The sequence below is a fragment of the Copadichromis virginalis genome, linkage group LG16 (assembly GCF_057382275.1).
Source record: "Copadichromis virginalis isolate Kocher_CV1m ecotype Utaka linkage group LG16, C_Virginalis_male_GT1.1, whole genome shotgun sequence".
NCBI lineage: Eukaryota > Metazoa > Chordata > Actinopteri > Cichliformes > Cichlidae > Copadichromis > Copadichromis virginalis.
In genome coordinates this window covers 1,376,461-1,393,031 of record NC_140633.1, presented here as the reverse complement: position 1 = coordinate 1,393,031, position 16,571 = coordinate 1,376,461, and positions in this window count along the sequence as shown.

The window sequence follows — 16,571 nt, the reverse complement described above, 5'->3', positions numbered from 1 at the left end:
TTCAAGGTGGCATCGTTCTGATCCCATACACACACAAATTGATTTACAAGTACAAAATATTTATGAGCACAATTTGAGCCCATATACTCTCTCTACCACAGCTGCCTTTGAACTTGCCTGGCCAGGTCTGAGTCCAGCTTTGCTACTCCTGCCAGGTCACATGACACAGGGGTGTGCTCTGATGTCGGCAGGCAGGTCAGTGGAGCCCTCTGGTGGTGGATATATGGCAGTGAAACAGGAGGAGGCCTGAGAACAGACAGCAGGCTTAACTAGCAGGACAAAGTAGCATGTAGTACTTGAAGGGGTCATCAAAGCCAATCAGCTCTCAGGAAAATGGAACATCATATAAATATTTCTCTTCTTTGATTTTCATCAATGTATTTCCTTTGATAGATTTTCCGTCAACACTTCTGCTTGATTAGAAGCTCATAGGCAGTTCCTGTCACTCTACAATAAAACAATGTAAAGGCTGCGCTCTCTGCCCTCCCTAATTTGACATATTTTGTTGTTTTGTGTGTGTGTTTGTCTGTGTGAAGTTTTGATGTGTATGTGAAAAACACAATTTTGAAAACACTGGAAAAAGACCTCAAGACATGTTTTCCTTTACTTTCTATGAAACAACAATTCCCACCAAGGCTTTTCAGTGTGAAATTTAGTGTATAGAAAATACCTGTGCCAGGTTGTCTCCATCTAGTGGTGAACATGGCCTCACCACTACATCAGGTGAGCTTTTCACTGTGCACAGTGACACAAAAGTCATTTAACAATTTTTAAAAAAGCAATGTTACAGATTCAGTAAGAACTGAAGTTTATCATAATCCTTCAAGTTTCATTCAGTAACAGCAGCTTTTTAATATTATTGACTATATTTTAGAGTCACATTTATATGAAATGTCAAACAATCACAGAGTGACACTGAACTAAACAATCAATGCCATGTGAGTTGTTCTTGTTTGTTCTTTATCTCAGATTTATTGTAAGCAGCGGGAGTAGAAGCTAAAGAAAAATAGTAAAGATATGAATGAATCTCTGCTCTTACAGCTTTTATTGTGCCATAATGTCTGCTTTGAAACTGTCCTCTTGCTCGTCTCTTGGATGCTCACCTCTTCTTCACCTGTTCCTTTGACCAAACTGCTGCACTCTCGTTCTCTGCTCTCGCCTCCTCTTCTGGTTATAATTAGGATGCAGTCAGCATGTGCCAAACAAACTCCCCCCAAATCGATCATGTTTGATATGATGATGACGTTTTTAACATCTTATTTATGCACTTGTTGGGTGGGAAAGAGTAAACAAAGATGGGGCATAGAAGCAGAACTGAGTCCTACGTGTGGCGGGACAGTAACTGTGTGTGTATATGTAAGCATTTAAACACTGCAGAGAGTCAAATTAACAGTAACACTATTTTGTCTAAGTCCGCCATTGTAGAAATTCATTTCACCGAAACAATAACATGGCGCACAATGTGACAATAAACGTATAAAACACAAATTCTTACCTAGCAGGAGAATAAATAATCAGTATTTTAAGGCTACTGCATGTATAGATGTCACTGCTGGCTCACATAAGCTAGCTCTGAGACCCGCCAGAGTTTACGCCACAGTTGACTGTCGCGAAAGAGTCGTAAATCACCGGCATTGTAAAACTTAAAATGATTCCAGGGCATGTTATAAAACACCCAATAGATGTACTGGATATTAAACGGTATCAAACGACTAAATGAACACAGGGTTACAATTACATGCTCACGTCGTCACATCGAGAGTTTATTCATTAATCATCAGAGTTCAACAATGTTACATCCAGTTGAAAACAGCTTCACTAACGCCAGCAAAACAGGCTAACAGTATATAAGAGCACAAAAACAGCCGTGCTTATCAACAGCTCGACATATCCTCAACAACTCACCTCAGTATGTGTAACCCGTTCATGTGTTACGCCTGTTGTTCTTGCGTTGTGTTCTGGCGTGAAAGTAAGAGGCAGGAGACAGTACTGGGTCTTTGGCTCTTTACTGCACATCTGCAACACAGAAACATGTGTCTGATCTGTGTGTGTCACGCGACTGCCAGTACACCTCTCCTCCGGCCATGCTGAAAGCAGCTGTGTCTGCAGCTTCATTAACACTACAATAATATAATGAATCAAATACAACAAATTGTTTTAAAACATTAACTTAAGCTCTCAAAAACAAAAAGCACAAAATAAATAATATGTCACTGAAAAAAACATCAAAAACAACTTATAAGAACAATAAACAAAATAATTCAAAAACAAATAAACAGTCAGATAAATACAATTCAATAACCAGGACCCAATATTCTGGTACTTATAGTTCAAACATTATACTTCAGTACAATTATATTAATAACCGCCATCTAACAGGCAGTACAACACTGTACTTATAAAAACAATGACTGAAAGACAGCATCTCCAAAACATAAGAACATCTCCATACCTGCAACACAGAAATATGTGTCTGATCTGTGTGTGTCACGCGACTGCCAGTACACCTCTCCTGACGAAGGAAAACAGAGTGCATGCTGTTAAAAAAAGACTGCCGCGAGTAGCCGCTAGCAATCAGGCTAACTTAGCATGCTAGCATTTTAGCTGCGTTCTCGGCTAAAACTCATAAGCGTATATTAGTGAACTCCGCCCTCCACAAAACTTATCCCGAATGAGTCTCTTAATGACAAATAAAAACGCGGCGGTTTGGCTGTATTCACATTGCAGCTTGGGATCTGAACAAACTGTAATTAGCTGAGAGCAAAGTGGCAGTGACTTACCTCCGGCCATGCTGAAAGGAGCTGTGACCGGGGCACACATGCACGCGCCTACGTCACCACGCAGCGCACACACACATGAACGCACTATACACATATGCAGCATATTTATATTACTTGGTTTTAGAGTTGGAGTATTTACATATTGATCTGAAATATTTTGCTGCTGAGCAGCAGAGTTCCAAAGCGTCCCCCTGTAACCATGGTTACGCAGATGCGTTCCGACTGTCACGTCACCGAGGAGAACCTGTTTCAAATGTATACCTGGATCAACCTGCAATCAGTTTGAAAAGTTTTCTGCTGAGATCCGCAGCTCGACTTCCTGGCACCCCGGGATAAGATGAGTTGCTGTGTTTTTCACGGAGAAAAAATAACGTCAGTGTTAGATGAAAAAAAAAAAGATGCAAGCAGAAGAGGACAGCAGATTGAGAAGAGATTTATTCAAACGGTAAGGAGCTTCTAACAAGTGATATCTGATAAGCTTAAAACTTAAATCTTAAATCTAATGTCCAGATTCATGCTAAACTTTTCTGATTACTCCGTGTATCTGCACCGTTAGACTTTTCATCGCCACTTTACGGTAACATACTGGTGTCACTGCTGCCAGCGTCATACCGTGACGCCGTGTTACGGTAGCTTACCTTTCTGCAGGATGATACCGTTTTTTGCTGGTGTGGTATAATACTCTTGGACAAATTATGGTAACGCACCGTAGCCTTTTTTACGGTATCTCACTGGCGACAGTTATGTCAGTGAGATACCGTTATGTCGTTATGTCGTAAATTACGTCAACAAAGTAACATCATACTGTGATTAATAAATTGGTATACTACCGTTTATTCACGGTATGTCACTGTAAGCCCGCTGCAAGGTAATAAACTGCAATATATTAACCAGTAACTTACCGTTGGTACGCATCATCAGTACCAAAAATATTCATCTCTGCTAGAGGACACCGTGTCCTAACAGGCGGTCATTTACTCTTTTAAAAGGTCGTAATTTACCGTAATTTCAGTTAACAGTAACATACTGTAAGAGACTGGAGGGTTCCAAAAAAATTGGATGGATGGACACACACACACACACACACACACACACACACACACACACAAAATATAATTCATGTGCTTTACACCACTTTATTTCAATTCTGATTCTTCCCTGCTGAAATACACATTTCCAAAATCAAAAACTGAAAAGAACTGAAAACATATTTTCATTGAGGAAGCACTTGTTTTTACTAAACCATGTAATCCATTATTTTCTCAGATGGTTGTACAAACAATAACAATATTATGTCATATCCATATCATGGCAGACAACACATGCTCAAGTGTTGGGTTTCCTTACTTATATTTTGTAGGGTCTCAAACCTACAATGTGAAGTGCCTTGGCATTCATTTTGTTGGCACCATACAAACAAACTGAATTGTAATGGATATAATATCAAGCCCCACACGTCTGCCTTTATATACACTTTGTCCAAAATACTGGCTCACACGACCAAATCATTGCACAAAACAGGGTCCACAAGGACATGGATGAGCGTGTGTGGTGTGAAGGAACTTGACTGACCTGCACTGAACCCTGATCTTGCTTTGTGGACTGAGTTCATTGATTTGTAGGGTGAGCCAATACATGTGACAATTAAAGTGTAAGTAGCTGAAATAATTTTTAACAAACGGGTAAAAGAAGGTTAGCACTGTTGCCACACAGCAAGAAGGTCCTGAGTTCAATTCCACCATCAGGTCTTTCTGTGTGGAGTTTGCATGTTCTCCCCGTGTTTGCGTGGGTTCTCTCCGGGTACTCCGGCTTCCTCCCACCGTCCAAAGACATGCAGCTTGTGGGGATAGGTTAATTGGATAATCCAAATTGCCACTAGGTGTGAATGTGCGAGTGAATGTGAGTGTGAATGGTTGTCTGTCCCTGTGTGTTGGCCCTGCGACAGACTGGCGACCTGTCCAGGGTGTACCCCGCCTTTCGCCCTATGACAGCTGGGATAGGCTCCAGCGCCCCCCGCGACCCTGAAAAAGGATAAGCGGAAGTGAATGGATGGATGGATGGGTAAAAGAAGGGAAAAAAATCAAAACTGTTGCACTCAAAAAAACCTATTGGACAGAGACAGCGTCTTGCAAGATGGCGAGAGAGCTTGTCTTCATTGTTGCTCGTCTTGTGTAAATGTCCAGAAAGCATGGGCCATGGATCATCTGTGGAGACATGGGTAACAACACATTGGTCACTTAAATTATACAAGAAATGTACTAATTTCCCTAATTTGAAGTTCTCCACTCAAATTCAGTAAGCCACTGGAGGAAAGTTGTGACATGAGGGTTAATGTGAACAACCTTTCGCTTCACAGTGGTCCCAGTCTTCCTGCTTGTCCCAACCTTGGAGGTACATTTTGTTCCCTCTTCAGGGTTTATCCTTACAAAAAACCTTGCACCCGCTGACTCCTGGTATTCCAGGTTCAATACATAGAATGAACCAAAGAAGACTGACATTGCATCAGCACAGGTGTTCTCTTTGTCCAGCTCAACAATTACACGCCCCTCTGCACTCACCATCCAGCAGGTGGCGGTCATTGAACTTTGTCCTTAAATGTATAGGGGCAACATGTTGTCATTATGCAACATAAAATAATTTCAATACTTCACTTCTTCACACTGTCTAGATAGTCATAAAGCAAATACCTACGTACAGTTAATTATTAATGGCCTTGTGTACATAGGTCCATTTTAACATATTATAATTGTATATAATTGGGAATTATTCTGCACATTAAACACACCTAACAAAGAGTCAGCCCAGTTAAAGTACCGGAGGTGAATCAACTGTATGGTTATTTTGGAGTTTATAGTTTGTGCTGCTGTTAAACTTTACAGTATTGACTTCAGTATTTCTGCTGTTGGTGTAGCTAGACTACTGTTGATCAGTAATATGTAATGTGAAATTTGATATTGTTACTTTGCTGGATTCACTGAGACACATGTCCAACAACCTTGGTTTATAAAGGAAATTACAGAAATTTGAGCTAACAAAACAGAGACTGGATACCTGTGTCCACGAAAAGCTCCTGTGCCAAACAGAAATTTTAATATGGTCTAATCAGCTCTATGTCATAAATGACTTCTTACCAAGCATAATCAGCCTTGGGGTGCTTGGCAGGCTTTTAACATGCAAACTGAACAATATAAATTTGTGTGCACTGAAGCCACAAATTTCGGGGCCTGGGGAGCGAACACCCGCACAAAGGGTGGCCAGGCGGCCCGGTCCAGGTTTTTTCTTCTTTTCTTCTTTCTTTCACACGCCTGGTGGGCGGTGCCACCCGATCACAAGGGCTGGCAAGGCTTTCGGAGCCTGGGGAGCGGACACCCGCACAAAGGGTGGCCAGGCGGCCCGGTCCGGGTTTTTTCTTCTTTTCTTCTTTCTTTCACACGCCTGGTGGGCGGTGCCACCCGATCACAAGGGCTGGCAAGGCTTTCGGAGCCTGGGGAGCGGACACCCGCACAAAGGGTGGCCAGGCGGCCCGGTCCGGGTTTTTTCTTCTTTTCTTCTTTCTTTCACACGCCTGGTGGGCGGTGCCACCCGATCACAAGGGCTGGCAAGGCTTTCGTAGCCTGGGGAGCGGACACCCTCACAAAGGGTGGCCAGGCGGCCCGGTCCGGGTTTTTTCTTCTTTTCTTCTTTCTTTCACACGCCTGGTGGGCGGTGCCACCCGATCACAAGGGCTGGCAAGGCTTTCGGAGCCTGGGGAGCGGACACCCTCACAAAGGGTGGCCAGGCGGCCCGGTCCGGGTTTTTTCTTCTTTTCTTCTTTCTTTCACACGCCTGGTGGGCGGTGCCACCCGATCACAAGGGCTGGCAAGGCTTTCGGAGCCTGGGGAGCGGACACCCACACAAAGGGTGGCCAGGCAGCCCGGTCCGGGTTTTTTCTTCTTTTCTTCTTTCTTTCACACGCCTGGTGGGCGGTGCCACCCGATCACAAGGGCTGGCAAGGCTTTCGGAGCCTGGGGAGCGGACACCCGCACAAAGGGTGGCCAGGCGGCCCGGTCCGGGTTTTTTCTTCTTTTCTTCTTTCTTTCACACGCCTGGTGGGCGGTGCCACCCGATCACAAGGGCTGGCAAGGCTTTCGGAGCCTGGGGAGCGGACACCCGCACAAAGGGTGGCCAGGCGGCCCGGTCCGGGTTTTTTCTTCTTTTCTTCTTTCTTTCACACGCCTGGTGGGCGGTGCCACCCGATCACAAGGGCTGGCAAGGCTTTCGTAGCCTGGGGAGCGGACACCCGCACAAAGGGTGGCCAGGCGGCCCGGTCCGGGTTTTTTCTTCTTTTCTTCTTTCTTTCACACGCCTGGTGGGCGGTGCCACCCGATCACAAGGGCTGGCAAGGCTTTCGGAGCCTGGGGAGCGGACACCCTCACAAAGGGTGGCCAGGCGGCCCGGTCCGGGTTTTTTCTTCTTTCTTTCACACGCCTGGTGGGCGGTGCCACCCGATCACAAGGGCTGGCAAGGCTTTCGGAGCCTGGGGAGCGGACACCCGCACAAAGGGTGGCCAGGCGGCCCGGTCCGGGTTTTTTCTTCTTTTCTTCTTTCTTTCACACGCCTGGTGGGCGGTGCCACCCGATCACAAGGGCTGGCAAGGCTTTCGGAGCCTGGGGAGCGGACACCCTCACAAAGGGTGGCCAGGCGGCCCGGTCCGGGTTTTTTCTTCTTTTCTTCTTTCTTTCACACGCCTGGTGGGCGGTGCCACCCCATCACAAGGGCTGGCAAGGCTTTCGGAGCCTGGGGAGCGGACACCCGCACAAAGGGTGGCCAGGCGGCCCGGTCCGGGTTTTTTCTTCTTTTCTTCTTTCTTTCACACGCCTGGTGGGCGGTGCCACCCGATCACAAGAGCTGGCAAGGCTTTCGGAGCCTGGGGAGCGGACACCCGCACAAAGGGTGGCCAGGCGGCCCGATCCGGGTTTTTTCTTCTTTTCTTCTTTCTTTCACACGCCTGGTGGGCGGTGCCACCCGATCACAAGGGCTGGCAAGGCTTTCGGAGCCTGGGGAGCGGACACCCACACAAAGGGTGGCCAGGTGGCCCGGTCCGGGTTTTTTCTTCTTTTCTTCTTTCTTTCACACGCCTGGTGGGCGGTGCCACCCCATCACAAGGGCTGGCAAGGCTTTCGGAGCCTGGGGAGCGGACACCCGCACAAAGGGTGGCCAGGCGGCCCGGTCCGGGTTTTTTCTTCTTTTCTTCTTTCTTTCACACGCCTGGTGGGCGGTGCCACCCGATCACAAGGGCTGGCAAGGCTTTCGTAGCCTGGGGAGCGGACACCCTCACAAAGGGTGGCCAGGCGGCCCGGTCCGGGTTTTTTCTTCTTTTCTTCTTTCTTTCACACGCCTGGTGGGCGGTGCCACCCGATCACAAGGGCTGGCAAGGCTTTCGGAGCCTGGGGAGCGGACACCCGCACAAAGGGTGGCCAGGCGGCCCGGTCCGGGTTTTTTCTTCTTTTCTTCTTTCTTTCACACGCCTGGTGGGCGGTGCCACCCCATCACAAGGGCTGGCAAGGCTTTCGGAGCCTGGGGAGCGGACACCCGCACAAAGGGTGGCCAGGCGGCCCGGTCCGGGTTTTTTCTTCTTTTCTTCTTTCTTTCACACGCCTGGTGGGCGGTGCCACCCCATCACAAGGGCTGGCAAGGCTTTCGGAGCCTGGGGAGCGGACACCCGCACAAAGGGTGGCCAGGCGGCCCGATCCGGGTTTTTTCTTCTTTTCTTCTTTCTTTCACACGCCTGGTGGGCGGTGCCACCCCATCACAAGGGCTGGCAAGGCTTTCGGAGCCTGGGGAGCGGACACCCTCACAAAGGGTGGCCAGGCGGCCCGGTCCGGGTTTTTTCTTCTTTTCTTCTTTCTTTCACACGCCTGGTGGGCGGTGCCACCCGATCACAAGGGCTGGCAAGGATTTCGGAGCCTGGGGAGCGGACACCCTCACAAAGGGTGGCCAGGCGGCCCGGTCCGGGTTTTTTCTTCTTTTCTTCTTTCTTTCACACGCCTGGTGGGCGGTGCCACCCGATCACAAGGGCTGGCAAGGCTTTCGTAGCCTGGGGAGCGGACACCCTCACAAAGGGTGGCCAGGCGGCCCGGTCCGGGTTTTTTCTTCTTTTCTTCTTTCTTTCACACGCCTGGTGGGCGGTGCCACCCGATCACAAGGGCTGGCAAGGCTTTCGGAGCCTGGGGAGCGGACACCCTCACAAAGGGTGGCCAGGCGGCCCGGTCCGGGTTTTTTCTTCTTTTCTTCTTTCTTTCACACGCCTGGTGGGCGGTGCCACCCCATCACAAGGGCTGGCAAGGCTTTCGGAGCCTGGGGAGCGGACACCCGCACAAAGGGTGGCCAGGCGGCCCGGTCCGGGTTTTTTCTTCTTTTCTTCTTTCTTTCACACGCCTGGTGGGCGGTGCCACCCGATCACAAGGGCTGGCAAGGCTTTCGGAGCCTGGGGAGCGGACACCCGCACAAAGGGTGGCCAGGCGGCCCGGTCCGGGTTTTTTCTTCTTTTCTTCTTTCTTTCACACGCCTGGTGGGCAGTGCCACCCGATCACAAGGGCTGGCAAGGCTTTCGGAGCCTGGGGAGCGGACACCCTCACAAAGGGTGGCCAGGCGGCCCGGTCCGGGTTTTTTCTTCTTTTCTTCTTTCTTTCACACGCCTGGTGGGCGGTGCCACCCGATCACAAGGGCTGGCAAGGATTTCGGAGCCTGGGGAGCGGACACCCTCACAAAGGGTGGCCAGGCGGCCCGGTCCGGGTTTTTTCTTCTTTTCTTCTTTCTTTCACACGCCTGGTGGGCGGTGCCACCCCATCACAAGGGCTGGCAAGGCTTTCGTAGCCTGGGGAGCGGACACCCTCACAAAGGGTGGCCAGGCGGCCCGGTCCGGGTTTTTTCTTCTTTTCTTCTTTCTTTCACACGCCTGGTGGGCGGTGCCACCCGATCACAAGGGCTGGCAAGGCTTTCGGAGCCTGGGGAGCGGACACCCGCACAAAGGGTGGCCAGGCGGCCCGGTCCGGGTTTTTTCTTCTTTTCTTCTTTCTTTCACACGCCTGGTGGGCGGTGCCACCCCATCACAAGGGCTGGCAAGGCTTTCGGAGCCTGGGGAGCGGACACCCGCACAAAGGGTGGCCAGGCGGCCCGGTCCGGGTTTTTTCTTCTTTTCTTCTTTCTTTCACACGCCTGGTGGGCGGTGCCACCCCATCATAAGGGCTGGCAAGGCTTTCGGAGCCTGGGGAGCGGACACCCGCACAAAGGGTGGCCAGGCGGCCCGATCCGGGTTTTTTCTTCTTTTCTTCTTTCTTTCACACGCCTGGTGGGCGGTGCCACCCCATCACAAGGGCTGGCAATGCTTTCGGAGCCTGGGGAGCGGACACCCTCACAAAGGGTGGCCAGGCGGCCCGGTCCGGGTTTTTTCTTCTTTTCTTCTTTCTTTCACACGCCTGGTGGGCGGTGCCACCCGATCACAAGGGCTGGCAAGGCTTTCGGAGCCTGGGGAGCGGACACCCGCACAAAGGGTGGCCAGGCGGCCCGGTCCGGGTTTTTTCTTCTTTTCTTCTTTCTTTCACACGCCTGGTGGGCGGTGCCACCCGATCACAAGGGCTGGCAAGGCTTTCGGAGCCTGGGGAGCGGACACCCTCACAAAGGGTGGCCAGGCGGCCCGGTCCGGGTTTTTTCTTCTTTTCTTCTTTCTTTCACACGCCTGGTGGGCGGTGCCACCCCATCACAAGGGCTGGCAAGGCTTTCGGAGCCTGGGGAGCGGACACCCGCACAAAGGGTGGCCAGGCGGCCCGATCCGGGTTTTTTCTTCTTTTCTTCTTTCTTTCACACGCCTGGTGGGCGGTGCCACCCGATCACAAGGGCTGGCAAGGCTTTTGGAGCCTGGGGAGCGGACACCCTCACAAAGGGTGGCCAGGCGGCCCGGTCCGGGTTTTTTCTTCTTTTCTTCTTTCTTTCACACGCCTGGTGGGCGGTGCCACCCGATCACAAGGGCTGGCAAGGATTTCGGAGCCTGGGGAGCGGACACCCTCACAAAGGGTGGCCAGGCGGCCCGGTCCGGGTTTTTTCTTCTTTTCTTCTTTCTTTCACACGCCTGGTGGGCGGTGCCACCCGATCACAAGGGCTGGCAAGGCTTTCATAGCCTGGGGAGCGGACACCCTCACAAAGGGTGGCCAGGCGGCCCGGTCCGGGTTTTTTCTTCTTTTCTTCTTTCTTTCACACGCCTGGTGGGCGGTGCCACCCCATCATAAGGGCTGGCAAGGCTTTCGGAGCCTGGGGAGCGGACACCCGCACAAAGGGTGGCCAGGCGGCCCGATCCGGGTTTTTTCTTCTTTTCTTCTTTCTTTCACACGCCTGGTGGGCGGTGCCACCCCATCACAAGGGCTGGCAAGGCTTTCGGAGCCTGGGGAGCGGACACCCTCACAAAGGGTGGCCAGGCGGCCCGGTCCGGGTTTTTTCTTCTTTTCTTCTTTCTTTCACACGCCTGGTGGGCGGTGCCACCCGATCACAAGGGCTGGCAAGGATTTCGGAGCCTGGGGAGCGGACACCCTCACAAAGGGTGGCCAGGCGGCCCGGTCCGGGTTTTTTCTTCTTTTCTTCTTTCTTTCACACGCCTGGTGGGCGGTGCCACCCGATCACAAGGGCTGGCAAGGCTTTCGTAGCCTGGGGAGCGGACACCCTCACAAAGGGTGGCCAGGCGGCCCGGTCCGGGTTTTTTCTTCTTTTCTTCTTTCTTTCACACGCCTGGTGGGCGGTGCCACCCGATCACAAGGGCTGGCAAGGCTTTCGGAGCCTGGGGAGCGGACACCCTCACAAAGGGTGGCCAGGCGGCCCGGTCCGGGTTTTTTCTTCTTTTCTTCTTTCTTTCACACGCCTGGTGGGCGGTGCCACCCCATCACAAGGGCTGGCAAGGCTTTCGGAGCCTGGGGAGCGGACACCCGCACAAAGGGTGGCCAGGCGGCCCGGTCCGGGTTTTTTCTTCTTTTCTTCTTTCTTTCACACGCCTGGTGGGCGGTGCCACCCCATCACAAGGGCTGGCAAGGCTTTCGGAGCCTGGGGAGCGGACACCCGCACAAAGGGTGGCCAGGCGGCCCGATCCGGGTTTTTTCTTCTTTTCTTCTTTCTTTCACACGCCTGGTGGGCGGTGCCACCCGATCACAAGGGCTGGCAAGGCTTTCGGAGCCTGGGGAGCGGACACCCTCACAAAGGGTGGCCAGGCGGCCCGGTCCGGGTTTTTTCTTCTTTTCTTCTTTCTTTCACACGCCTGGTGGGCGGTCCCACCCGATCACAAGGGCTGGCAAGGATTTCGGAGCCTGGGGAGCGGACACCCTCACAAAGGGTGGCCAGGCGGCCCGGTCCGGGTTTTTTCTTCTTTTCTTCTTTCTTTCACACGCCTGGTGGGCGGTGCCACCCCATCACAAGGGCTGGCAAGGCTTTCGTAGCCTGGGGAGCGGACACCCTCACAAAGGGTGGCCAGGCGGCCCGGTCCGGGTTTTTTCTTCTTTTCTTCTTTCTTTCACACGCCTGGTGGGCGGTGCCACCCGATCACAAGGGCTGGCAAGGCTTTCGGAGCCTGGGGAGCGGACACCCGCACAAAGGGTGGCCAGGCGGCCCGGTCCGGGTTTTTTCTTCTTTTCTTCTTTCTTTCACACGCCTGGTGGGCGGTGCCACCCCATCACAAGGGCTGGCAAGGCTTTCGGAGCCTGGGGAGCGGACACCCGCACAAAGGGTGGCCAGGCGGCCCGGTCCGGGTTTTTTCTTCTTTTCTTCTTTCTTTCACACGCCTGGTGGGCGGTGCCACCCCATCATAAGGGCTGGCAAGGCTTTCGGAGCCTGGGGAGCGGACACCCGCACAAAGGGTGGCCAGGCGGCCCGATCCGGGTTTTTTCTTCTTTTCTTCTTTCTTTCACACGCCTGGTGGGCGGTGCCACCCCATCACAAGGGCTGGCAAGGCTTTCGGAGCCTGGGGAGCGGACACCCTCACAAAGGGTGGCCAGGCGGCCCGGTCCGGGTTTTTTCTTCTTTTCTTCTTTCTTTCACACGCCTGGTGGGCGGTGCCACCCGATCACAAGGGCTGGCAAGGCTTTCGGAGCCTGGGGAGCGGACACCCGCACAAAGGGTGGCCAGGCGGCCCGGTCCGGGTTTTTTCTTCTTTTCTTCTTTCTTTCACACGCCTGGTGGGCGGTGCCACCCGATCACAAGGGCTGGCAAGGCTTTCGGAGCCTGGGGAGCGGACACCCTCACAAAGGGTGGCCAGGCGGCCCGGTCCGGGTTTTTTCTTCTTTTCTTCTTTCTTTCACACGCCTGGTGGGCGGTGCCACCCCATCACAAGGGCTGGCAAGGCTTTCGGAGCCTGGGGAGCGGACACCCGCACAAAGGGTGGCCAGGCGGCCCGGTCCGGGTTTTTTCTTCTTTTCTTCTTTCTTTCACACGCCTGGTGGGCGGTGCCACCCCATCACAAGGGCTGGCAAGGCTTTCGGAGCCTGGGGAGCGGACACCCGCACAAAGGGTGGCCAGGCGGCCCGATCCGGGTTTTTTCTTCTTTTCTTCTTTCTTTCACACGCCTGGTGGGCGGTGCCACCCCATCACAAGGGCTGGCAAGGCTTTCGGAGCCTGGGGAGCGGACACCCTCACAAAGGGTGGCCAGGCGGCCCGGTCCGGGTTTTTTCTTCTTTTCTTCTTTCTTTCACACGCCTGGTGGGCGGTGCCACCCGATCACAAGGGCTGGCAAGGATTTCGGAGCCTGGGGAGCGGACACCCTCACAAAGGGTGGCCAGGCGGCCCGGTCCGGGTTTTTTCTTCTTTTCTTCTTTCTTTCACACGCCTGGTGGGCGGTGCCACCCGATCACAAGGGCTGGCAAGGCTTTCGTAGCCTGGGGAGCGGACACCCTCACAAAGGGTGGCCAGGCGGCCCGGTCCGGGTTTTTTCTTCTTTTCTTCTTTCTTTCACACGCCTGGTGGGCGGTGCCACCCGATCACAAGGGCTGGCAAGGCTTTCGTAGCCTGGGGAGCGGACACCCGCACAAAGGGTGGCCAGGCGGCCCGGTCCGGGTTTTTTCTTCTTTTCTTCTTTCTTTCACACGCCTGGTGGGCGGTGCCACCCCATCACAAGGGCTGGCAAGGCTTTCGGAGCCTGGGGAGCGGACACCCGCACAAAGGGTGGCCAGGCGGCCCGGTCCGGGTTTTTTCTTCTTTTCTTCTTTCTTTCACACGCCTGGTGGGCGGTGCCACCCGATCACAAGGGCTGGCAAGGCTTTCGGAGCCTGGGGAGCGGACACCCGCACAAAGGGTGGCCAGGCGGCCCGGTCCGGGTTTTTTCTTCTTTTCTTCTTTCTTTCACACGCCTGGTGGGCGGTGCCACCCCATCACAAGGGCTGGCAAGGCTTTCGGAGCCTGGGGAGCGGACACCCGCACAAAGGGTGGCCAGGCGGCCCGGTCCGGGTTTTTTCTTCTTTTCTTCTTTCTTTCACACGCCTGGTGGGCGGTGCCACCCCATCATAAGGGCTGGCAAGGCTTTCGGAGCCTGGGGAGCGGACACCCGCACAAAGGGTGGCCAGGCGGCCCGATCCGGGTTTTTTCTTCTTTTCTTCTTTCTTTCACACGCCTGGTGGGCGGTGCCACCCCATCACAAGGGCTGGCAAGGCTTTCGGAGCCTGGGGAGCGGACACCCTCACAAAGGGTGGCCAGGCGGCCCGGTCCGGGTTTTTTCTTCTTTTCTTCTTTCTTTCACACGCCTGGTGGGCGGTGCCACCCGATCACAAGGGCTGGCAAGGCTTTCGGAGCCTGGGGAGCGGACACCCGCACAAAGGGTGGCCAGGCGGCCCGGTCCGGGTTTTTTCTTCTTTTCTTCTTTCTTTCACACGCCTGGTGGGCGGTGCCACCCGATCACAAGGGCTGGCAAGGCTTTCGGAGCCTGGGGAGCGGACACCCTCACAAAGGGTGGCCAGGCGGCCCGGTCCGGGTTTTTTCTTCTTTTCTTCTTTCTTTCACACGCCTGGTGGGCGGTGCCACCCCATCACAAGGGCTGGCAAGGCTTTCGGAGCCTGGGGAGCGGACACCCGCACAAAGGGTGGCCAGGCGGCCCGATCCGGGTTTTTTCTTCTTTTCTTCTTTCTTTCACACGCCTGGTGGGCGGTGCCACCCGATCACAAGGGCTGGCAAGGCTTTTGGAGCCTGGGGAGCGGACACCCTCACAAAGGGTGGCCAGGCGGCCCGGTCCGGGTTTTTTCTTCTTTTCTTCTTTCTTTCACACGCCTGGTGGGCGGTGCCACCCGATCACAAGGGCTGGCAAGGATTTCGGAGCCTGGGGAGCGGACACCCTCACAAAGGGTGGCCAGGCGGCCCGGTCCGGGTTTTTTCTTCTTTTCTTCTTTCTTTCACACGCCTGGTGGGCGGTGCCACCCGATCACAAGGGCTGGCAAGGCTTTCATAGCCTGGGGAGCGGACACCCTCACAAAGGGTGGCCAGGCGGCCCGGTCCGGGTTTTTTCTTCTTTTCTTCTTTCTTTCACACGCCTGGTGGGCGGTGCCACCCCATCATAAGGGCTGGCAAGGCTTTCGGAGCCTGGGGAGCGGACACCCGCACAAAGGGTGGCCAGGCGGCCCGATCCGGGTTTTTTCTTCTTTTCTTCTTTCTTTCACACGCCTGGTGGGCGGTGCCACCCCATCACAAGGGCTGGCAAGGCTTTCGGAGCCTGGGGAGCGGACACCCTCACAAAGGGTGGCCAGGCGGCCCGGTCCGGGTTTTTTCTTCTTTTCTTCTTTCTTTCACACGCCTGGTGGGCGGTGCCACCCGATCACAAGGGCTGGCAAGGATTTCGGAGCCTGGGGAGCGGACACCCTCACAAAGGGTGGCCAGGCGGCCCGGTCCGGGTTTTTTCTTCTTTTCTTCTTTCTTTCACACGCCTGGTGGGCGGTGCCACCCGATCACAAGGGCTGGCAAGGCTTTCGTAGCCTGGGGAGCGGACACCCTCACAAAGGGTGGCCAGGCGGCCCGGTCCGGGTTTTTTCTTCTTTTCTTCTTTCTTTCACACGCCTGGTGGGCGGTGCCACCCGATCACAAGGGCTGGCAAGGCTTTCGGAGCCTGGGGAGCGGACACCCTCACAAAGGGTGGCCAGGCGGCCCGGTCCGGGTTTTTTCTTCTTTTCTTCTTTCTTTCACACGCCTGGTGGGCGGTGCCACCCCATCACAAGGGCTGGCAAGGCTTTCGGAGCCTGGGGAGCGGACACCCGCACAAAGGGTGGCCAGGCGGCCCGGTCCGGGTTTTTTCTTCTTTTCTTCTTTCTTTCACACGCCTGGTGGGCGGTGCCACCCCATCACAAGGGCTGGCAAGGCTTTCGGAGCCTGGGGAGCGGACACCCGCACAAAGGGTGGCCAGGCGGCCCGATCCGGGTTTTTTCTTCTTTTCTTCTTTCTTTCACACGCCTGGTGGGCGGTGCCACCCGATCACAAGGGCTGGCAAGGCTTTCGGAGCCTGGGGAGCGGACACCCTCACAAAGGGTGGCCAGGCGGCCCGGTCCGGGTTTTTTCTTCTTTTCTTCTTTCTTTCACACGCCTGGTGGGCGGTCCCACCCGATCACAAGGGCTGGCAAGGATTTCGGAGCCTGGGGAGCGGACACCCTCACAAAGGGTGGCCAGGCGGCCCGGTCCGGGTTTTTTCTTCTTTTCTTCTTTCTTTCACACGCCTGGTGGGCGGTGCCACCCCATCACAAGGGCTGGCAAGGCTTTCGTAGCCTGGGGAGCGGACACCCTCACAAAGGGTGGCCAGGCGGCCCGGTC